Raw genomic sequence first — 25,257 nt, 5'->3', positions numbered from 1 at the left:
CTTGCCTTTTTTAAGGGGGGTATTTTTAAATTTTTCTTTTTATTTAATTTTACTTTTTAACAGGTTTATTGAGACACAATTCACATCCCATACAATTCCTCCACTTCAAGTGTACAATTCATTACCTTTTAGCATATTCCCAGAGTGGTGCAACCATCGCCATTATAAAACTTAGGATATTTTCATTATGCCAAAAAGAAACCCTGTACCCTTTAGCTATCAACCCTAAACTCCTCCATCCTTTCCCCCTAGCCCTAGGTAACCACGAATCTCTTTTCTGTCTTTATGGCTCTGTCTACTCTGGATTTTTCCTATGGGTGGAATTACATACTATGTGGTCCTTCTGACTGGCTTCCTTCCCTGTGTTGTTTGATTATTTTTTATTCTTCTCTTCCTCTCCCCTCAAGTTCTGTCCCTTCAAACCCATCACAGATTTCAGATTCTTTGGTTCCTACTTTGCAGAAGCTACTGTCATCTCTCCTGAAGTTGTCCCTAGAAAATCTTGCCTTTGGCTGGGTGTGGTGGCTCACACTTATAACTCCAGCACTATGAGAGGCCGAGGGCAGAAGATCACTTGAGGCCAGGAGTTCAAGACCAACCTGGGTGACATAGTGAGACCCCATCTCTACAAAAAATAAAAATCAGCAGGGTGTGGTGGTGCACACCTATAGTCCCAGCTACTTGGGAGGCTGAGGTGGGAGGATCACTTGAGGCCAGGAGTTTGAGGCTGCAGTGAGCTATGATCACACCACTGCATCTAGCTTGGGTGAAAGGCTGAGATGCTGTCTCTAAAAAGAAAAAAGAAAATCTTGCCTTTGCTTGTGGCCCTCCCTGGCAAGAAGACACTGCCCTATGAGGGCACTGATGCTGGCCCCCCAGTGATGTGGAGGGATCAATGCCATTCTGGAGATGCTCTTCTGCAGCCTGCTGGCAGTATCTTGGGCTCTGCTGCCTGAAAACAGCGGTGCCTAAGGATGTCATTCAACATTCCAGACATACTTCATGAAGGTCTACCAGCAGTTCCCCCAATCCCACTGCAAATTACAACGTATAGAAAGCTTTTGAAGAGAATCCGCATTGAATTCTATATTTGGGATGGAATTCTGTAGCTTTATAAAATATTTCTACTCCCAAACTTTTCCTTTGCATTTGAACTAATGAAAGAGACATTTTTAAAAATTGAGTTTTGGACTCAACAAAGTGCCTTTGTTTTCCTAGAACATAGGTTACCAGTGACAACAAAACCTTTTTCCACACTGGCTTTTGACCTGGGAATTGAAACAGAAGGCTGAGCCTGTTTTTGACGTATTTGGGCACATCAGATGCTGTTCTTTTAAAGAAGTGGCCATCATGTCCAGGGCACTGTCTTCCTGATACAAAAATAAAATTAGAAAGAGTTTTATTTTCCATGCATGAAAACATTCAGATTTTAATCCCATCTATCCAAGGGGTTTCTCTGGAGCTTTCAGAGCATGATTTATTGGGTTTTCCAAAGACAACAACTTCTTTAATAATTAAGGGCTTTTTGTATACATTTCTCATATGAAATAATGGTACGAACTGAGAAATAGTCCTTTTGCAAAGCAAATGTAACATTTGCACAAAAAAGAACAAAATTAAATAAAATATTTCTTGGTTTAAGGTCCTTTTTAAAAATTAAAGCTGTCAATTTTTTTTGTCTCAAAAGAGATTTAGTAAAGATGAAAGACAAAAGACAACAGTATCTTCAATCACTAGCTTATTAAAGGAAGACTAGGTAGAATAGACTTTATTCTGAGAAAAATGGGAGGCCACTGAAGGGCTTTTAGTATGTGAGAGGCATGATTTGGTTGGCTGGGTGGAGAGTCTACTGGCAGGGGCAAGAGTGAAGCAGGGAGACCAGGAGAGAGAGAACAGTGGTTTAGAGAGATGCTCTCTAACCTACAAGTGCATGTAAATGACCTGCAGTTGCATGAAATGTAAATTCTGATTAATAGAATCAGTGTCTGGGATGCATCTGAGACATTGCATTTTGTTTGTTTGGTTGGGTTTTGTTTGTTTGTTTGTTTTTGAGGTGGAGTCTCTGTTATCCAGTCTGGAGTGCAATGGCGTGATCTCGGCTCACTGCAACCTCTGCTTCCCAGGTTCAAGAGATTCTCCTGCCTCAGCCTTCCAAGTAGCTGCAATTACAGGCGCCCTCCACCATGCCCGGCTAATTTTTGTATTTTTAGTGGAAACAGGGTTTCACCATGTTGGCCAGGCTGGTCTTGAACTCCTGACCTCAAGTGATCCTCCCACCTCGGCCTCCCCAAAGTGCTGGGATTACAGGCATGAGCCACCACGCTTGGCCTGAGCCACCATATTTCTAACAAGCCCCCAGGTAAATAATGATGTTCCTAGTGCTGAACCACACCGAGTAGCAAGGGTTTCGGGTAGGATGGTAACAGCACAGATGGAGGAAATGGATGGATCTGAGGACTCCCTGACTGACCAGGAGGAGGGGACCCAAGGATCACCAAGGATGGGTCCCATGTTTTTGAGCAAGAGGGATTGTGTGGTCTGATTAGTCGATGTTGGGAACAAGAGGAGAAGTGAGTTTCTAGGGGGAGTTCCTGAGCTTAGGAAACATCCAAATGGAGCAGGCAGGGAGATGTTGGATTTCTAGGTCTTGAGCTCAGGAGAGAGGGCTAGAGATGTACGCTGGAAATCATTAGGTAAAACAAATGGTATAGTAGACCCAAGGGAATAAAGAGGATCAAGAGGATGAGAGAACCTGGAACTGGCCCTTCAGGGCTTCTAGTATTTAAAGGATGGATAAGGCTGGACGTGGTGGCTCACGCCTATAATCTCAGCACTTTGGGAGGCTGAAGCAGGAAGATAACTTGAGATCAAGAGTTCGAGACCAGCCTGGGAAACATGGTGAAACCCCCATCTCTACTAAAAATGCAAAAAATTAGCCAGGCGTTGTGGTGTGTAGCTGTAATCCCAGCTACTTGGGAGGCTGAGGCAGGAGAATCACTTGAACCCGGAAGGCAGAGATTGCTGTGAGCCGAGATAGCACCACTGCACTCTAGCCTGGGTGACAGAGTGAGACTGTGTCTCAAAAAATAAACTAAAATAAAATAAAATAACAAATAAAATAAAGGATGCGTGATACTTATTAAGCCCACTGGGGATGCTAAGAAGGAGAAACCTCAAAGGTCAGAGGCAACCAGGAGAACATTATAATACAAATGTCAATGGAAGAGATTGCTTCCAGAAGCCAGCATAGCCAACCATGTCAGGTGCGGTGGTGAAAAGACAAAGGGCTGCAAATTGCCCATGAACTATATCTGCCTAGATTATTGGTGAATTGAATATGGTTACATGGTTTCTGAGGAGTGGTGGGGGTGTGCACCAGGTTGGAGGGGTCTGAGAAGGGAGGATAAGGTAAAGGAATGGAACACATTTCCAGGAAATTTGTCTGTGGAGGGAAAGAGATACTGCGATGGTAGCTGGAGAGGTATGTGAGGTGGAGGAAGGATTGTTTTTCTTTTTTCTCTTTTTTGAGATGGAGTCTCGCTCTGTTGCCCAGGCTAGAGTGCAGTGGCATGATCTCAGCTCACTGTAACCTCCGCCTCCTGGGTTCAAGCAATTCTCCACCTCAGCCTCCTGAGTAGCTGGGATTACAAGTGCCCACCACCACGCCCAGCTAATTTTTGTATTTTTAGTAGAGACGGGGTTTCACCATCTTGGCCAGGCTGCTCTTGAACTCCTGACCTCATGATCCACCCACCTCGGCCTCCCAAAGTGTTGGGATTACAGGTGTGAGCCACTGTGCCCAGGCTGTTTTTGTTTCTTTTAAAATGGAAGAGGCATGAGCATGTTTAAATGGTGATTGGAAAGACTGAGTCAAAATGAGAAACTTAAGATACAGAAGTGATAGGCAACCAGAGATAGCATGAGGTCACTGAGAAGGGGGCAGTGGAGGAAGCGGACTCAGATGTGAGAAAGGGCACATCCCCTTTATAACAACAAGAGAGGGTTTGGACCAATGTCAATAGGTTTTTTGTTTTTTGTTTTTTTGGAGGGGGAGGTGGGTAGTCTCGCTCTGTTGCCCAGGCTGGAGTGCCGTGGCACGATCTCGGCTCACTGCAAGCTTCACCTCTGGGTTCACTCCATTCTCCTGCCTCAGCCTCCTGAGTAGCTGGGACTACAGGCTCCCACCACCACACCTGGCTAATTTTTTGTATTTTTAGTAGAGACTGGGTTTCACTGTGTTAGCCAGGATGGTCTTGATCTCCTGACCTCATGATCCACCTGCCTCCCAAAGTGCTGGGATTACCAGCGTGAGCCACTGAGCCCGGTCTAACATTGATAGGTTTACAGACATGGTAGTGAGATTCAGAACGATCTCTCTTCTGATGGATTCTGTTCTTGGGAGAGCAGGAGTGAAGGTCACGGCTGAGAGAGACGGGCGGAAGTGGGAGTGCTGGGCGGTAAAGAGCCTGGGAAGAATGACCATGTAGAGCAGCAGAGGTGTCTGCAGGCAGAGTTAGGGTCCATTTGAGACTGGTGACCCTGGCCCGGCGTGGCTGCTCACGCCTGTAATCCCAGCACTTTGGGAGGCCAAGGCGGGTGGATAGCTTGAGGCCAAGCATTTGAGACCAGCCTGGGCAACATAGCAAGAACCCATTTCTGAAACAAGAGAAATAGGGAGAGAGACAGACAGGCAGAATAGTGACCTGAAGCCTATAGCCAGCGGGCCACACAGAGAGATTTACCCCAGCTACTCAGCTGCCCAAAGGCAGGATGCAACAGGTGAATGTTTGGTCCATCTAGTGTTGGAGATTTGTTGGGTGAACATGCAAGGAAAGTACAAAGAGAAATAGAGCTTAGTCTAAGCTATTGAAAAGAAGGTCCTCTAGGCTATGGGGCCTGGTACACAGCAGGTTCGCAAGAGTTGTGTTGATTATTATAGGAGAATGTCCTACCATCCCCTCAGCCCTCCACCGTTCCTGCCCGACCACTGTCACCTAAGCATACAACTCCAGCCCCTTTGCCCCAAGGCATCAGCTATACAGATGTGAAGGTGCTTTTGACAGCAGAAGTGATATTTACTCCACATAGTCATTTTTTGGTTATTTTATGGGTCCCCACTTGATTATTCTCTGGGGAAGAATATAAAGTCTCAGAAATTGGGTTCTTTGTTCAGATGTTCACTTTACCACTAGAGTAAGGTTATGTGCAGCTAGTTCTGAGACCAACAAACGATTCCACTTAAGAAAAATCATCATCAGATGAGACATAGTATTTATTACAAACATCATAACTTTTAAGATTCTTTATTGAGAAAATCACATTTTTCTAAATATAGTTGCACTTACAGTCTTTTGTTAAGTGGCTTATGACTGTTACTAGTCTGTAAGGATTACATTTGGTCTGCTATCTGAAAATGCAAAATTTCTACAGAAGAGGATTTCAACATAAAGGTCACATTAGGAATGAGTAGTGACCAAATCAGGACATAGGAAGTTGGGCAAATAACACTGCTTCTTTTTTTTTTTTAAACAAGGTCCCCCTCTGTCACCCAGGCTGGAATGCAGTGGCGTGATCTCCCATCTCCTCTCACTGCAACCTCCACCTCCCAGGCTCAAGGGATCCTCCCACCTCAGCCTCCTGAGTAGCTGGGACTACAGATGTGTGCTGCCATAACTGGCTAATTTTTGTATTGTTTTGTAGAGATGGGGTTTCTCCATGTTGTCCAGGTTGGTCTCAAACTCCTGGGCCCCCAAAGTGGTGCTGGGATTACAGGTGTGAGCCACTGTGCTCGGCCAACTTTCCTTTTTTTTTTTTTTTTTTTGAGATGGAGTTTTATTCTTGTTGCCCAGGCAGGAGTGCAGTGGCGTGATCTTGGCTCACTGCAACCTCCGCCTCCAGGGTTCACGTGATTCTTCTACCTCAGCCTCCCAAGTAGCTGACATTATAGGCAAGTGCCACCACACCCAGCTAATTTTGTATTTTTAGTAGAAACAGGGTTTCACTATGTTGGTCAGGCTGGTCTCGAACTCCTGAATGCAAGTGATCCACCCACCGCAGCCTCCCAAAGTTCTGGGATTACAGGCATGAGCCACCATGCCCAGCCTAACACTGCTTCTTTAAGACAGAGTTTCTTCATCTGTTAAGTGAGGAAATTAGAAAATACGACTTCCCATATTAAGAGTCCATAACTGAGCTATCCAAATAGCCACTCATGGTTGGCAGCTAGTCTACTGGCAGCACAGATACAGAACATTTCCATCATTTCAGAAAGTTCGCTGGACAGCCGTGGTCCATAATTCCAGTCTTAATACAATTACAATAGTGGGAAGATATTAGCATACTTCCAGAAGTTATCATATAATGATTTTCGATTTCATCACATTGGACAACATTTCTGGAATACACCTACATCTCATCTGGCTTAATGGACCAGGAGTAAACCGAAGCAAGGTGGCCCTACTGCAATCCCATAACCTTCAGGTAATGGAGAGACACTGTATTCTAGATCTTTCCTGCCTTCCTTTCCTCCCAGCCCACCGTCTTTCCTTTCCCACATTTTCTGGAGTGTCAAATCCTGAGTCAGCTACTGGGTACACAAAGAGAATTGAACCTGTCTATCTGATGAGCCAGAAAAATAAAGAGATGATCATAATATAGTATATTTGGTAAGAAATATGATAGCAGGCACTGAGGTGCTATGGAATACCTAATTGGAGGTGCAAGAGGTAAGGGGAGCTTCCCAGAAGGAGTGTTCCCAGAAGTGATGCCTTCTAGGAAAGTAAAGGTAAAGCGAGGTAAAGGAAAGGTCAGAAGTAAGGATGCGTATGACCTAAAACGGATTCCAGGTGTGCAGATTATGGTTTGCCTTAGCTGTAACCCTGTTAAAATGCAACAACTGCCAAAAGAAAAGTGATTTGAGCAACATGAATAATGAATACCTTTTAAAATTCACAGGATTACATGAGTACCCAGAGTGGTCAGATTCAGAGAGAGAAAGCGGAATGGTGGTTATGGGGCTGGCAGGAGGTGGGTGGCGAGTTAGGGTTTCATGGGCACAAAGTTTCAGTTTGGGAAGATGTAAAAGTTCTGGAGATGGAGGGTGGGGACTGTAGTGCAACAAGGTGAGTGTACTGATGCCCCTGAACTGAATGCTAAACATGGCGAACATGGTAAATGTTATCTTTTATCTATTTAGCCATAAAAAAAAAAGCTTTGTAATTTAACAAAAAAACACTGATAGGATTATAAGCCTCTCTGTGGTATGCCTAATTTGCAAAGGCACTATCAAAATGTGAGCCTGGGCCAAGCACGATGGCTCACGCCTTTAATCCCAGGATTTTGGGAGGCTGAGGCAGGTGGATCACCTGAGATCAGGAGTTGGAGACCAGCCTGGCCAACATGGTGAAACCCTGTCTCTACTCAAAATATAAAAATTAGCCAGGCTAGTGGCATGCACCTGTATTCCCAGCTACTTGGGAGGGTGAGGCAGAAGAATCACTTGAACCTGGGAGGCAGAGGTTGCAGTGAGCCGAGGTCGCACCACTGCACTCCAGCCTGGGCGATGGAGCAAGAATCTGTCCCAAAAAAAAAAAATTAAAAAGTGGGCCTGGTATTCCTCATCCATTCTACTGCCCTGTCTTTTGAGTTGTTTCCTCCTCTGTAATAAAAGAAGTGAGTTGATTCTAATACAGCCAATACCCCTAAACTGCACATCTCAAGACTATCCCATTTCAATGAGCATTGCATTTCCAATCTACTAGTTTCTCACCCCCCAAACTCTAGAATCATCCTCAACTCTTATCTTTCTCTTATACACTACATCTACTCCAGCAACACATCCTATTGTCTTTGCCTTCAAAACAGATCTGGAATTACATTCCGTTTCACGATTCCTGTAATACCTTTGTGGTCCAGTCCCCCATCACATCCTACCTAGACCTAGAAGAGCAAGGGCCTCTCACTGGTCTTACCCCACAGTAGCCCTGGCACCATCAATTCTCCACTGGGCAGCCAACCCGATACACTTAAAACTTCAGCCAGATCATCTCCTGCCTCTGTTCCAAACTCCCCAGTAGCTTCCCATCTCCCAAACATTAGTTCAAAAGCCTTGGGGGTGGATCCCAGGTCCTTAAGTCATCTGCTCTATGTGACCCCATCTCTTACCATCCTCCCTTGCCTGCTCACAGTGCCCCAGACCCACCTTCTGGTGACTTCAGAAATGTTCCAGGCGCACTCCCTCTTCCTGGACTGCTCAAGGGTAGAAAGCCAGTTGGATCACTCCTCTCTTCATCCAGGAGTCCACCCAAACATCCTGAGACACAGAGGCCTTCCCCGTCTGTCCTGTCTGAACTAGCTCACCCTGTACAACCCTCCCGCCATCCTTCTTTATCCTTTTTCTGCTTTGGTTTTCTTCATCACACTTTATCACCATTTGATGTGCTGTGTATTTGTTTGTTTCAGAGTAGAATATATCCTCCATGAGAACATGGATTTCATTTTGTTTACCATCAGATCCTAGTTTCCTGATCAGTCTGACTCATAACAACACTCAGTTCATAATTGTTCATGATGGCATTTATTCTACTTTGTTACAGTTTGTCTATAATTGTGGGACTTCTACAGACTGTGAAGATATGATTACATATTTTTCCCGGCCCCTCCCTAGCTCACTGCTTTAAGATAAACCTACCATAAAAGAATTTCCTTGACTATCTCTCTCTCATATCAAAAACTCTAGGATCATAGATTCAAAATGAATCTTAAGAGGTTCTCTGGTTTACAGCCACACCTTCAGTGAAGACCATACATAACAATGATGCTATTTTGAAAGGTATCCAGGGAAGAAGAATCCATGATTTTATCTGTTTAACTGCATTTAGATCTAGGAGGTTCTTTTTAAAACCAAATCTAAATCCCTTTTCCTTTTACTCTGGCATCAGAAGAATTTTAATAAATAAATACTGGTCAGCATTTACTTTCTTCTTTTGCTTTTGTTTTCTTTTTTCTTTTTCTTTTTCTTTTTAGAGATGGAGGGCCGGGCGCGGTGGCTCAAGCCTGTAAACCCAGCACTTTGGGAGGCTGAGACGGGTGGATCACGAGGTCAGGAGATCGAGACTATCCTGGCTAACACAGTGAAACCCCGTCTCTACTAAAAAATACAAAAAACTAGCCGGGCGAGGTAGCGGGCGCCTGTAGTCCCAGCTACTCGGGAGGCTGAGGCAGGAGAATGGCGTAAACCCGGGAGGCGGAGCTTGCAGTGAGCCAAGATCCAGCCACTGCACTCCAGCCTGGGCGACAGAGCGAGACTCCATCTCAAAAAAAAAAAAAAAAAAAAGAGATGGAGTTTCACTCTGTCACCCAGGCTGGAGTGCAGTGGCGGGATCTTGGCTCACTGCAACCTCCACCTCCCAGGTTCCAGTGATTCTCCTGCCTCAGCCTCCCAAGTAGCTGGGATTACAGGTGCCCACCACCTTGCCCAGCTAATTTTTGTATTCTTAGCAGAGACAGGGTTTCACCATGTTGCATGCCAGGCTGGTCTCAAACTCCTGATCTCAGGTGGTCTGCCCACCTTGGCCTCCCAAAGTGCTGGGATTATAGGCGTGAGCCACTGTACCTGGCCATCTTTTTCTTTTTTTTGATTTCCTTTTTCACAAAGAATCTATGACTACTGTAGAAAAAAAAGAAAAGAAAAAAGTTATCCATACTGCTCAAAGATAACCTCTATTAATAGCCTTTCAGATTTATATGTGTGTATATACATTTTTTATTTTACTTTTTAAATTTTTTTCAGACAGGGTCTCTTTCTGTTGCCCAGGCTGGAGTACAGTAGCTCTGGCACCAAGTGGTGCCACCTTGGCTTACTACAGCTTCAACCTTCTGGGCTCAAGCAGTCCTCCCACATTAGCCTCCTGAGTAGCTGGGACTGCAGGTGTGCGCCATCACGCCTGGATAAATGTTTTAATTTTTTGTAGAGATGGAGTCTCACCACCTTGCTCAGGCTGGTCTCAAACCCCTGGGCTCAAGTGATCCTCCTGCCTTGGCCTCCCAAGGTGCTGAAATTACAGGCATGAGCCACCACATCCCCAGCCCACATATATATTAGTAAGTATTTTATTGACATGTAACACACAGAAAGAAATATACAAATCATTAACAGCTTGATAAATAACTCAAACTGGATTCAACAGTGTAACCAACCATATCTTAGGTCAAGAAACAGCTCCCCCGCATAATTCCGCCACCTTATTCTCTTTGTCTTTCCTAAATGTAACCATTCTCTGGATGTCTGACACTATAGATTAGTTTTGTCTGATTTTGAATTTTATGTAAGTAGAACCACGCAGTACTCCTTGGTATTTATAGTATTCTTTTATATCTGCCTTCTTTTATTCAACATTATATATCGAGCATCAGTGCATACACACGCATACACACAAACACACACTCACTATTTCTCTGTTTATTGAATCTCTCTTCAGTTGTATCTAATCAGCTCTTTTTGTTTGTTTTTTGAGACAGAGTCTTGCTCTGTCAGCCAGGCTGGAGTGCAGTGGCATGATCTTGGCTCACTGCAACCTCTGTCTCCCAGGTTCAAGTGATTCTCCTGCCTCAAGCTGGGACTAGAGGCATGTGCCACCAAGCCTGGCTAATTTTTGTATGTTTAGTAGAGATGGGGTTTCTCCATGTTGGCCAGGGTGGTCTCCAACTCCTGACCTCAGGTGATTTGCCAGCCTCGGCCTCCCAAAGTGCTGGAATTACAGGCGTGAGCCACCGCACCTAGCCTAATCAGCTTTTAAATCTACTGGTATTTTGTTTGTTTGTTTGTTTCTTTCTTTCTTTTTTTAACATTGAACTGTTGTATTTTCATTTGTAGAATTTTTTATTTTTTTTGAGATGGAGTCTTGCCCTGTCACCTGGCTGGAGTTCAGTGGGGTGATCTCGGCTCACTGCACGCCACCACGCCTGGCCAGAATTTTAACTCTTTTTTATAGTTTCCAATTGTCTCAAAATTCTCCATCTTGTCATTTAATCTCTTGAATGTGTTAGTCATATTTATTCTAATTTCATGCTTAGCACTTCCATGTCTCCTATGCGTCAGTTCTCACTGTATGCTTCCTCTCCTTGCTTTTGTCAAGTGTTGTCTTCTTGTATACCTGATTTTATTTTGTAAGTTCTATTCTACTTTTCTACTTTGTCTGGAGTATTTTTTTATTGAGTACCACACACTGTGTATGAAAAAATATAGAGATGGTTTGAGACTTTAGATGACGGTATCTTCCTCCAGAGAGGATTTATGTTTACTTCCGGCATAAAGTGGGCTAGGGGAGGCCGGGCATGGTGGCTGACGCCTGTAATCTCAGCACTTTGTGGGGCCAAGGCGGACGGATCACCTGTGGTCAGGAGTTCGAGATCAGCCTGGCCAACATGGCGAAACCCCGTCTCTACTAAAAATACAAAAAAATTAGCTGGGCATAGTGGCGCTCACCTATAGTCCCAGCTACTTGGGAGTCTGAGGCAGGAGAATGGCTTGAACCCAAGTGGCAGAGGCTGCAGTGAGCCAAGATTGCACCACTGCACTGCAGCCTGGGAGACTCCATCTCAATTAAAATAAATAAATAGAAGTGGGTGAGGGACATATGATGTTAATCTAACTTTTTGAGCTGATTTGAAGCTGGACTTCATTCCTTGTGAGAGTTAGTGTATTTTCCATTCACCCTTACCCTAAGAATGGACTGCTTTGTGGTCCCAATCAAAAGCCTGGATTGTTTGCCAGAACTTCTCTTCCACAAAGGGCACTGAAACCCAAACTGTGCCCACCTGGCCCTGTCAAAGTGCTAAACCTCTGTTTTTTCCTTTTGCCACTCAGTTGTCTTCCAAATTAGCAGTTGCCTCAAGGAGAGATGCAGTACCCGGTGCCAGGCTTACCTCTCTTAGCTTCCATCTCTTCTGGATCTTGGCTCTACAAATTGCCTTGCTAGTTCTCTGATAACTCCAAGCAAATGGGTTTTGGATTTTTCCCTTATTAATTATTCTGTCTAGCTTTTCTAGTCATTCTTAATGGCAGGATTGTTCTGAAATAAACTAGTCAGCCATATCCAGAAGCAGAATTCTACATATACATGAACGAAAAATGTTATCGTATATAAATACTTTCCAATAACTTGGTTTTCTCGCTTATCCATATGTGAATCATCAACATCTTTCATAAGCATGGGGGGAAACCCCACCCCTGATATTTAACCGTGGGTTCTTTTCTATTCCCTAAGCATCTCGGCTGGTCTGAGAAATAAAGGGAAAGAGTACAAGAGAGAGAAATTTTAAAGCCGGGTGTCCGCGGAAGACATCACATGTCGGCAGGTTCCATGATGCTCTCCGAGCCGTAAAACCAGCAAGTTTTTATTAGCAATTTTCAAAAGGGGAGGGAGTGCATGAATAGGGTGTGGGTCACAGAGATCACATACTTCACAAGGTAATAAAACATCACAAAGCACATGGAGGGAGGGCAAGACCACAGGGTCACAAGATGGGGTGAAATTAAAATTGCTAATGAAGTTTCGGCATGCGTTGTCATTGATAACATCTTATCAGGAGACAGGGTTTGAGAGCAGACAACCAGTCTGACCAAAAATTATTAGGCAGGAATTTCCTCGTCCTAATAAGCCTGGGAGCACTACAGGAGACCGGGGCTTATTTCATCCCTTCAGCTTCCACCATAAAAGACGCCGCCCCCACGGCCGTTTATAGGCCTACCCTCAGGGGCACATTCTCTTTCTCAGGGATGTTCCTTGCTGAGAAAAAGAATTCAGTGATATTTCTCCTATTTGCTTTTGAAAGAAGAGAAATATGGCTCTGTTCCATCCAACTCACTGGCAGTCAAACTCCAAAGTCTTATCTCCCTTGTTCCCTGAAGATTGCTGTTATCCTGTTCTTTTTTCAAGGTGCCCAGATTTCATATTGTTCAAACACACAAGCTCTACAAACAATTTGTGCAGTTAACGCAATCATCGCAGGGTCCTGAGGTGACATACATCCTCCTCAGCTTACAAAGATGACAGGATTAAGAGATTAAAGACAGGCATAGGAAATCACAAGGGTATTGACTGGGGAAGTGATAAGTGTCCATGAAATCTTCACAAGTTATGTTCGGAGATTGCAGTAAAGACAGGCATGAGAAATTATAAAAGTATTAATTTGGGGAACTAATAAATGTCCATGAAATCTTCACAATTTATGTTCTTCTGCCGTGGCTTCAGCCGTTCCCTCCGTTCAGGGTCCCTGACTTCCCACAACACATGAGTATGTCAATATTAATTTGCACAATAATTTAAAATTGCTAGATAGAATTTATACCATTCTATGATTGTAGCATAATTTTTAGCCAAATGGTTATAATTGTATATTTCAAGCATTTTTCTATTTTTTCTTTCTTATAAACAGCAATATAATCTCATTTTCATATATACATTTGTAAGTAGTTGTAATTATATCCTAAGTATAATATCTCAAAATAAAAATTTATTTAAAAAGTATGAATATTTGAAAGGTTTTCTTGTTTCACTAAAGGTTCCTCTAGGAAAATCATACTAATTTATATTTCTACCAGTGGTATGTAAGTGCCAATTTCCCTTTCTTTTTTTTTTTTTGAGACGGAGTCTTGCTCTGTCACGCAGGCTGGAGTGCAGGGGAGCAATCTCAGCTCACTGCAACCTCCACTTCCCAGGTTCAAGCAATTCTCCTGCCTCAGCCTCCAGCATAGCTGGGACTACAGGTCTGTGCCACCACGCCTGGCTAATTTTTTTGTATTTTTAGTGGTGACAGGTTTTGCCATGCTGGCCAGGCCGGTCTCGAACTCCTGGCCTCAACTGATTTGCCTGCATTGGCCTCCCAAAGTGCTGGGATTACACGCCCAGCTGATTTCTCTATATGTTTAAGCTTTTTTTTTTTTTTTTTTTTTTTTTAGAGACAGGGTCTCTCTGTGTCACCCAGGCTGCAGTACAGTGGTGTGATATCATGGCTCACTGTATCCCGGAACTCCTGGGCTCAAGGGATCCCCCTGTCTCAGCCTCTCAAGTAGCTGGGACTACAGGCACATACCACTATACACTATACTCGGCTTCTTTTTTTTTGGTTGGGGGTGTTTCACTCTGTCGCTCAGGCTGGAGTGCAGTAGTGTGATCATGGCTCACTGCAGCCTTGACCTCCACAGGCTCAGGTGATCTTTCCACCTCAGTCTCCCAAGTAGCTGGGACTATAGGTACATGCCACCACACTTGGCCAATTTTTACATTTTTTTGTTTTTGTTTTTGTTTTTTTGAGACAGTGTCTCACTCTCATCTAGGCTGGAGTGCAGAGGTGTGATCTCAGCTCACTGCAACCACTGCCTCCTGGGTTCAAGCGATTCTCCTGCCTCAGCTTCCTGAGTAGCTGGGATTACAGGCATGCACCACCATGCCTGGCTAATTTTTGTATTTTTAGTAGAGCGAGGTTTCACCATCTTGCCCAGGCTGGTCTCAAACTCCTGACCTCAAGTGATCCTCCCACCTCAGCCTCCCAAAGTGCTGGGATTACAGGTGTGAGCCACCACCATGCTCGGCCTAAGTATTTTCTAAATAATAGAATTTCATGTATTCTATTATTAAAACTCAGTATTCTCTATGAAAGCTTGCCTGTGTCTGACTTATAAACAAGTATTTTCTAAATGATTCTTTTATATTCTTACAGTGGGAACACTGTCGGGATCACAAAGAAAAAAAATTAACTTGCACCCTGACCTTCCAGAGCTCATGATTCCTCACAGATGATCTTCTATGACCCCCTTTTCATTCAGGTCCATGGTGATGTTCCTGGAAGGCCTGAATCCTCTGTAGACAGGTTCACCTCTTTGTGCTCTTACCAGTTATAGACATATTTTGGACCCTGCCTTTATCTTGAACTACAATTATGTATTACAGCCCAAAGTCCAGGATGGTTCCTTCATCTCTTTCTGTCGATGCTACATATTCACATAGGATGACTGTAGTTTCTTTCTATTCCTTTGTGTTACTCCCTTAAACTTGTCCCGTTTGAACTCTATTCTATGGTTCTTACCACTCACCCAGTTTACCAAAATCACTCACTTATGTCAGAGGTCAAGAAACTATGGATCCCAGGTACAAATCTGGCCTGCCACCTGTTTATGTAGATCAAGTTTCATCACAATACAGCCATGTTCACCGTATAGGTATTGTCTGTGGCTGCTTAGTGATATCGCTGTGGAGTTGGGTAACTGGGGCAGAGACCACAAGGTTCCTGAAGCCTAATATATTTACTTTCTGGCTTTTCTGGAAAAAGGTTGCCAGCCCCTGATCTAAAGGCTGGCTATCCTTCTAACTCTATAAGAAGATCTTGAACTTCATAAAGATTTCCTCAGTGCCAGATTAAGCAGCTGCACAGACCAAACCCCCAGCTCCCCAACTCCAGTGGACACGGGGCTCTTATCTGCTCAGTATCACTTTATTTAGGGCGTACCACCCCCTCCTTCCTGAAGAAACCATCCTCAGTTTCTGGATTCAGATGAGATGGTTTTGTCCCCTCCCACCACCCCAGGCCTATCAGAGCCCTCCTTGCAATTCTTGGCAGATCTATCATGAAAGACATCTCCCTTTAAATCTAGGCTCTCAACCTGTTAGCACGATGAAGGCTAAGGCTGACAGCAACTGTCTTGCTCCCATATGGAAGGAGCCCACCTAATAGTTATGCCAGCAGAAGTCAGGGAGCCAAAATAGGAACCCACAGAGTCCCGATTCCCTTCTTTGAATCCCTAGATGGACTTGTAAGAAGCCAGCTTCATGTCTTGCAATTTTCATCTTAAAACTTGACTGTGACTGATTTATAAATACTGGAATTCCCAGTTACATGAGCCCATAAATGACTCTTTCTGCCTAAGTTAGTTTTGACAGGGTTTCTGTGAAACCGAAAAAGTCTGGACAAGCATAAAAACTGAGACCGTGGCCAGGTGTGGTGGCGAACACCTGTAATCTCAACCACTCAGGAGGCCGAGGTGGGAGGATGGCTTAAGCCCAGGAGTTCGAGGTCACAGTGTGCTATGACTGTTTCATCGCAGTCTAGCCTGGGTGATAGAGTAAGATCCTGTCTCTATCAAATAAATGCACAGAAACTGGGACCAGGAGTGAAAGGCGCCAGAGGAAAACTGATTAGGTAAATGGTATGCATGAGGCCGAGTGGAAGACAACAGAAATCTCTGAATCTGGGAAGTTGATGAGGCTTGGTGCCAGTGAACCTTGATTTGAAGCTGGCTTCATAGACCAAATCCCCAACTTCCCCACTCCAGTGGATACGGGGCTCTTATCTGTTCAGCATCACTTTATTTAGGGTATACCATCCTCTCCTTCCTGAATAAAATCATCCTCTGTCCCTGGATTCAGGAGAGATGATTTTGTCCCCTCCCACCACTCCAGGCCAATCAGAGTCAGGTACCTCTTGTGCCTTTGGACCCAAATCACTTACAGACTTTGGATCTGGGAGGTGCAGAGAATGAAGTTTTACAATGGTGCTTCCTCATTGACATCAAGAAGCACAGTATGTGTCAGGCATCACTGATCTAAATGGGTGAAGGTGCTCCCTGCCGGAGGCAATTGGCCTGGAGGCCTTCAATTCCTTGGGCACTACCCAGCTGTCTGGGACTCAGGGCATGGACAGCCACCATACTGGTGTGCCACACAGCCCAGTGTTTAGGAAGCTCTTAGTCTAAAAAAACCAGGCTGAGTGTCCTGGTTACTTTTGTGGCTTTTAGTAAGTTGCAAGAAGAAATAGACAGGCTTCAGCCGAGTTGGCACACCAGGAAGCCATGCAGTCTTGGATGAAAGCCATTTTTGCAGAGGGAGGACCTTCCAGCCTGCACCAACAACCCCAGATTGGAAGAGGCATGTTTCCTGCAGAATGCAAAAGCTGTATGAACCCTCCCAAGTTGAAGTAAGTGAGAGTTAGTCAGAGAGGCGGGTAAACACCTGGGAAGTAAGCCTGGGAACAGGCTTGAGGGCTGGGCGTGTGACCTGTGTGGTCGCACATCGCCCCACACTTAGAAGGGCCCTATGCTTGGTTTACTGCTCCGTTCTCATAGTCTTTAAACTATTAATATACTTTGAACAAGGGCACACATTGTCATTTTGCAAATTGTGTAGCTGGTCCTGCCTGGGACTCTGAAGAAGTCAGAGAATCAAATGACCCTAATCCTCCAAGATCCTTGGATCTAGCACAAGGCTCCTCCCTCCTCCTGCTGAGTACTAATTACTGGCTGAGTAATAATTTCCCCCATTTCCAGGCCTGGGGTGTATCCAGGGAACCAGGGGCAGATTGACCCTGCCTATCACCTCTATCAACTCATTCAGAGACAGAGAACTACCCTGAAAGAATAAGACCATGGACCCTGAGGGGCAGAGTGCTGAACTTCCAGTGATAAGGTTTAGATTCAAAAGCCTGGACTCAATAGGCTTCTGGCTTGGGTTTCTACTCAGTTTTCAAGGGAGTTATATCCAGGACAATCACAAATTTGGTGACTGTTTAATTCCCTAAGCCCGTGGTTCTCAAACTCTGTCCCAAGGTGCTCTTGGGTACTGCAGAGAATTCAGAGATGCCATATGCAATATTTTACTTTTTTTTTTTTTTTTTTAGGAAACATAGTGGGATTCAACATCTGTCAGATGCCACACTGACAGGTAGCTCAGGTTAACATTAGATCATGCTATATTCTTTTCAGTGGTGTCATATTATTTGCAAAGTGGTTGCTTATATTTGTGGAAGTTATTGTGATTTAAAAACACAAAAAAGTCAGTATGGAACAAAAAATGAAGGTGGCAGTGTCTACTATGATTCAAAGGTTGGGAAGTTGTGCAATGTCCAACAGGAACACATGTCCCATCAGTTATTGTGATTATTTTAAGAATAAAATGAAACTATTATTTTTAAATGTACAGTATTATTTCTTCAAATGGTTACTAAGTTACTAAGACAGGAGTCCATATTAATTTGTTCGCACTTATTTTCTTAAATTTTTTTTGTTTTCGTTTTTGTTTTTTTGAGATATAGTTTCATTCTGTCGTCCAGGCTGGCATGCAGTGGCACTATCTTGGCTCACTACAACCTCCACTTCCTGGGTTCAAGCTATTCTCATGCCTCAGTCTCCCAAGTAGATGAGATTACAGGCACCTGCTACCACGCCCAGCTAATTTTTGTATTATTAGTAGAGACGAGGTTTTGCCATGTTGGCCAGGCTGGTCTTGAACTCCCGACCTCAAGTGATCCACCTGCCTCGGCCTCCCAAAGTGCTGGGATTACAGGCATGAGTCACCGCACCCAGCCTCTATTTTCTTAATTAATTGGCCTGTTAGGTATTATCCTTTGGCACAGAGATGCTATGAAGAAAAGTGACTAAGGCACTAAGGGTGCTATGAAGGAGAATGTTGAGACCTCTGTTCTCGGATATTCCCCAGAACCCCACATCTTCACCAACAGGAGGTGGGCTGGTCAGTCTGCCCCAGAATTCTCTCCGCGGCCATGGAGGACCACAGAAAAGGAAGCATCTCCCAAAGAGCTGAGCCAAGTGCAGTCCAGGGGCTGACCCAGGCCCCCCACCTTACGTTCCAGAAAGGTTTCATGTACGTTACGGACTGGTAGATGCCTGCTCTCTTCCTTTTCTTTTCCTTTCAAATGAGAGTTTTTAAGGTAGTTTTCAAACGTACCCTCCTCCATGATATATTAAACACATGAAGGGTGATTACATTTACCAGTTGGAGATTGCTGCCCTGTGAAGAGCCATGTCTTGGCTTGAAAAAGAGAAAGCCAGATTGTCCAAAGCCCCTGGATCAGGAAACGAACAGCCTCAGTAGAAGGCGGTAGGGTTGACTCGCTGTGGGGAAGAGGTGAGTGTATAAATGGTTACTCATGGGCTGGATGTATTATTTGGGGAGGGGAGTACACACAAGAAGTTACACACATGGAAAAAGAGAATGTGTGTGTGTGTGTGCGCGCGCGCGTATGTGTGCATGCATGTCTGGGCAGCCAAGAAGTGGGATGTAGTAGGCCAGGAATCTTCTTTGCATGGGGGAACTGCCCCTTCCACATTCCATTATTCCATTATGCCATTCAGATTGGACTCTTCCATCACTGTGCCTTCTTGCCCTGTGGTTCCAAGAACGGACATGCACAGATGTGAGTTCCTCCACTACATTTGGCATACAGGCACTGGGTAAGAAAAGGTCACTCTCTTCTCTCTGGGATTACAAGGACCACATGGAGCAGCTCTTGACACCACACCTAGAGAACCTACATGAGAGGAGGCCAAGGAGAGGCTGAGAAGAGGTAAGAGGCAGAGGAAGACAGAGTTGATTTTACCATTGAACTCATCTTCTTGGATTGATCCAAGCCTGATTTAGCCAAGTGTTGATTTTTGTTGCTGAACTAAAATGTCCCTTTTGTGCTTACAGAGGTCTGAGCTAAGTATTTGTCATTTGTTATTCAAAGACTTCTGACTAACAGTATCTCCAACTTTGGGAAACCAAATAAAAAAATGGCAGGAACATTAAGGTATAAGACAACATGCTTGTCCTTTTTGCGGGTGAAGCTTTGATGATAGGGTAGTGTGTAGGTCAACATTTTTGTGATGATTTTAAGCTGACTTAAGTTTTGTGCATTCTGGAACGAATATCTGCAACTCACAGGCACATTTTACCTTTGTGTGCTTGTACAATGGTCTTCAAGCACATAATCCCCTGGATCTGGTTGAAGTGAAAATTAAATTGATTTTCTACAATTTGTCTTCCTTGTCAGAAAACAGGGCCAAGAGCTTTTAAAAACTGGTACTGCAGTTGTGTGACTGTAGGCTGGATGACATCATTCTTCTGGGGATGATTTCATGTATGCCCTTTCTGGATATGTCTGAAAGCAAACCCAGCGTCAGGAGGGAGGGAAATCTACACACACAGCTCTTGATGAATCTTTGCATACTGAAGCCTTTATGAGCTGATTGGCAGGGTCAAGTGGCCACTGTTTAGAGGGCGACAAGCCCTGTTAATTGGTTCTTTGCCAAGCAAAATTGCACAGGAGAATTTTTCTAGTGAGCTTGTTCAAGTGAGTCCTTCTAAACAGCCTGATGTTCCCTGGTGTGAGCCCCCAGAACTGCAGCCGAGAGCATGTGCAACAAAGAGCCCCCTTGGAGGCTCAGCCCTCAACTCTCCTGGTAAATTGCACCTCCCAACACAGGGGAGGAGGCAGTGGGGGAGAAAGACAGATCTTGTTTAAACCACCTTTTGCCTGAACTGAGTATGGATAGGACTGCAAAATATTCTGAACCATTTTCTGGCAGAGTTTTGTCATGTGTTCCAGATGATTTCTTTTAATCAGGAATATTTTATCAAGCAAACACCTATGCATTCTCTGTTTCTGCCCTCAGTTGTACAGTGATTGGAGACTAGTGTTCTGGTTTCTATGCAAGATGAAGTTTAAGGCCTACGCCCAAGGAAATATGAAGCAATGCTTATTAGCAGAAGTGTGCAATGTGAAGCATGCAGAAAGGTCCAACAGGCCTTGCCAAGGGAGAAGGAAGCTCTCGTTCCTGAAGCTGAGCCTGGAAGACCCAGCTAAAGGGGGGCTGACCAGACATGCATTTGCAGAAAAAGGGGTATGTTATGGGCTGACTTGTGTCCCTCTAAATTTCCTATGTTGAAGTCCTAATTTCTAGTACCTTAGAATGTGGCTGTATTTGGAGATAGGAACTTTAATGAGGTAACTAAGCAAAAATGAAGTCACTGGCATGAACCTTAATCTAGTATGACTCTGGTATCTTTCTAAAAACAAGGAATTAGGGCCGACTGTGGTGCCTCACGCCTGTAATCCCAGCACTTTGGGAGGCTGAGGCAGACAGATCGCTTGAGGCCAGGAGTTCGAGACCAGCCTGGCCAACATGGTGAAACCCCATCTCTACTAAAAATAAAAAATTAGCCAGGCATGGTGGCACTTGTCTGTAGTCCCAGCTACTCAAGAGGCTGAGGCAAGAAAAATGCTTGAATCTGGGAGGCAGCGAGAATGCATAGGGAGAAGCTGGCCGCTACAAGCCCAGGAGAGAGGCCTTGGAAGAAACCAACCTTGCTGACACCTTCATCTTGGATTTCCAGCCTCCAGAATGGGAGGGAATAAATTTCTGTTATTTTGCCCATCCAGTTTGTGGTTCTTTGTTATGGCAGCCCTAGCAAACTAAGGCAGGGTGCAACCGAAAACCTACTTAGGGTGATGTCCCTGCAAGAGCCTGCCCTCTGAGCTCTCCATCCATGGAATGAAACCTCAGTAGCACCATTCCTCAATGTAGCTGGGATATTTTTCTAGGGCTTTGGCATACCTTTTCTTGCTATTGTGTCATCCAACAATGACTAGACATTCTTCTTTAAACTGATCTTGATAATTTGTCTTCACCTACTGAACATGTGTAGAAATTTGTCAAGCCTTCTGTTAGTTACTTATCCAAGCTACTCCTGTTTCTCCCTTTAAAGTTCACCATGTAAGTCCCTTTCTTTAATCTGTGAATTTAAATTGCTAATGCTCTACTTGTCTAGCTGTTCTTTATAAAGCAGCATTTGGGGGTGTTTATCTTTTCAACTTAGAAAGAAAAGTGAAGGGATTGATTGTGGAATTCTTGTTTTCTGCTCCTCTCTGAGCTCTGCTGAGAGTGTGTACAAACTAGCTTAGGGGCAGCAAATACATAGGGGCTTTATATTTGGAGGGGCTCCATAGAGGGGTATGGAAATATTCTTTGTGGTCCAGAATATATTTCAGAGCATAATTCATTGCCAGATCAATGTCCTTAAGTGAATACAAAAGACAAAGAGGACTGGGGAAGAAAAATAATTCAATGGATAAGTAAATAACTCAATGGGTTAGTATCTCCATGGAAACCATAAAATGCATCATCTCTATGGAGACTCTCATAATCTGCTTCTGGACTTACGGTAGTGTATAACCTGTTATAATCATACATTGGGGGTGGAGGGAAAGTGACAAGAGGAAGCAGGGGAGAGGATGATCCTTTTCTTTCCTTGGCGGATGTGATAGCTATTGCCACTCTAAGTTTAATCAATTATGGTATTGTATTCACCCAAAGTTATGATTCTGGGAAACCAGGTCCCTAGGATGGGGTAAGAGGCACCTGAGGATCTAATGTTGATAGGCCCAGTACTGAACTGGGTATCTGACATATATTAATAGTTGGTATTCAAAAAAGGTGTGAATGAATGAATGTAATAAGCAATTGCACCAGATCTGATCCCAGGCTCAGGCCCTGTGCATCATCTCTGTTCTGCAAAAACAAAAAAAGGTAGAGACCTACTTCTGCCCTGGGGAATACTCAGTACTGCCTGCATAGGGCCAAGTAGAACCAGTAACTCCCATGTTGCTTCCTTCCTTTCTTTCTTTCTTTTTTTTTTTTTTTTGAGGCGGAGTCTTCACTCTGTCGCCCAGGCTGGAGTGCAGTGGCACCATCTCGGCTCACTGCAAGCTCCGCCTCCCGGGTTCGCGCCATTCTCCTGCCTCAGCCTCCGGAGTAGCTGGGACTACAGGCGCCCGCCACCGCGCCCGGCTAATTTTTTGTATTTTAGTAGAGACGGGGTTTCACCGTGTTAGCCAGGATGGTCTCAATCTACTGACCTTGTGATCCGCCCGCCTCGGCCTCCCAAAGTGCAGGGATTACAGGCGTGAGCCACCGCGCCCGGCCTCCTTCCTTTCTTTCAATGAGAATGGTGCTCAACAGTATGAATGTGGTCAAAGGATGAAACAATGGTCAGTCTGGAGAGAAGATAAACAGGGTTCAGGGCAACAGACCAGTTAATGGATGCAAGTCACTGTGTCCAGAGAAGTTACATCCTGCTGGAACCTCTCTGTTCTGAGCCTCACTAGCCTCAGGACACGAACTAGGATTCCGGTTATTTTTTATACGCAGGGTACTATGCGCCTTTGTCCCCCATCTGCTGTGGCTCACTTGTTGGCAATTAGCCCACTGCAAAGTGATTTCTGAGCATTTACCATGGTAATGCCTCAGATCAGCATCCAGACATTTCTGTCCATTCATCTGGTTTCTTCCGCTTTATCTTGGTGCCAGGTTATTGCCCTGGCTCTGCTGACCCCAGAAGAAAATTTTTACTGTCCCTTTTCTATACTTAGACATGTTTAGATCCGCAAATATTTACCATTGTGTTATAATTGCCTCTAATATTCAGTTCAGTCACATGCTGTTCAGGTTTGTGGCCTAGGTGCAACAGGTCATACCATATAGCCTAGGAGTGTAGTAGGCTATGCCATCTAGGTTTCTGTAAGTACACCCCATGATGCTCACGTGACAAAATCAACTAAGGACACATTTCTCAGAATGTATACCCATTGTTAAGCAATGCATGACTGTGTGTCTGTATACCATATATAAAAATATATAGAGAAAGCCGGGCACGGTGGCTCAAGCCTGTAATCCCAGCACTTTGGGAGGCTGAGACGGGCGGATCACAAGGTCAGGAGATCGAGACCATCCTGGCTAACACGGTGAAACCCCGTCTCTACTAAAAAATACAAAAAACTAGCCGGGCGAGGTGGCGGGCGCCTGTGGTCCCAGCTACTCCGGAGGCTGAGGCAGGAGAATGGCGTAAACCCGGGAGGCGGAGCTTGCAGTGAGCTGAGATCCGGCCACTGCACTCCAGCCTGGGCCACAGAGCCAGACTCAGTCTCAAAAAAAAAAAAAAAAAAATATACATATATATATATATAGAGAGAGAGAGAGAGAATAGCTTGAGATCAGACTATATACAGTGTTTTGACCCCGCATTTTCTTTAATATATAATGAATACATTTTCCCCATTACTAGATACTTAAAGACATAATTTTAAATGACTACATAGTACTCATTGTATGAAAATGCTATTATTTACTTAACCTCCGTGAGACTTTGGCTGCTCCCGGTTTCCCCAGGATTCTAAACATCACGTGTCTCTTTACGTGCGTTCTTCCACACTTCTTGGTTGTTGCCTTAGGATATGTCACTTTAGGTAGAATTCCTGGGCTGCGCTAAAAAGTAGAAACATTTTAAAGATTCACATTCTTGCTGCTTCTGCTATTCATCTCCGTAAGTGCCATGTTATTTTTTTTTCTTTTTTTTGAGACGGAGTCTTGCTCTGTCGCCCAGACTGGAGTGCAGTGGCCTGATCTCAGCTCGCTGCAAGCTCCGCTTCCCGGGTTCACGCCATTCTCCTGCCTCAGCCTCCCGAGTAGCTGGGACTACAGGCGCCCGCCACCTCGCCTGGCTAGTTTTTTGTATTTTTAGTAGAGACGGGGTTTCACCGTGTTAGCCAGGATGGTCTCGATCTCCTGACCTCGTGATCCCCTCGCCTCGGCCTCCCAAAGTGCTGGGATTATAGGCGTGAGCCACCGCGCCTGGCCTAAGTACCACATTTTTTAGGTGTACAAAATTTATACACGATTTTAAGTTCGTGGGTATCAGGGTTCATATTTCTCTTAATTTTGTATTTCCTTGCAGTCCTACTTAGGGGTGGCAGGGCTCCTCAAGGGATGGGTGTACCAGAGACAACCATGAGGTATTCTAAGGTATTCCCTAGGACTCCGAGAAAAACATTCATCTTTCCAAAGGGAAAGAAGGGATTAGATGTTAGCATCCTACCCTGTGTCAGATCCAGGGCATCCTGCGAAACTGATGTTCGTGGATGGAATACAATGACACCTCGGAAAAGAAATACTCCTTACTTTGGTGGAGGCCTTTAAACTTTTGGGGGCTCATTTTGTCTGCCTAACTCGCCCAGCCAGGGTGCAAAATGGCCACTTAGGAGCATGAATGAGGTACCAGCGTCCCTATAATCTAAGGGGCAGGGAGTCATCACTGGGGTGGCTGCCGCTCTACTGTTTGCGACTGTAATAAAACACTTCCTGGAGGCCGAGGGACCCGCTCCATCCTGACTTTTCCCCTCAGTAGCTAGAGAGAAGGCAGCTGAAAAGAGGAGACAGAACTGGTGCTGAGTGGGCCTGGAGCTTCCCAGGAAAAGGAAAGAGACGGAGAGGGCTGCAGTTCAAAGTCCAGATGCGCTTTCCTTCCATTCTCTTCCCTTCCTCCCTGCCCTCTGCACTCCATTTTCCCCTTTTCGTGGGTGGGTGCTCCTGACTTGCTGCGGACTCCAGAGATGGTGGGGTTCAGCCTCCTCACTGCTTAGCTAAGTTCC

The 25,257-nt window shown here is 44.7% G+C and overlaps 1 pseudogene; it reads left to right on the top strand.

Moving 5' to 3' along the window:
- Positions 1–25,257, top strand: part of LOC701144 (dehydrodolichyl diphosphate synthase complex subunit NUS1 pseudogene) — a 46,374-nt pseudogene that overhangs the window by 20,837 nt on the left and 280 nt on the right.

This window comes from Macaca mulatta, chromosome 17, assembly GCF_049350105.2.
Source record: "Macaca mulatta isolate MMU2019108-1 chromosome 17, T2T-MMU8v2.0, whole genome shotgun sequence".
NCBI lineage: Eukaryota > Metazoa > Chordata > Mammalia > Primates > Cercopithecidae > Macaca > Macaca mulatta.
The sequence above is the reverse complement of the archived record's forward strand: the minus strand, read 5'-3'. Positions and strand labels throughout refer to the sequence as shown.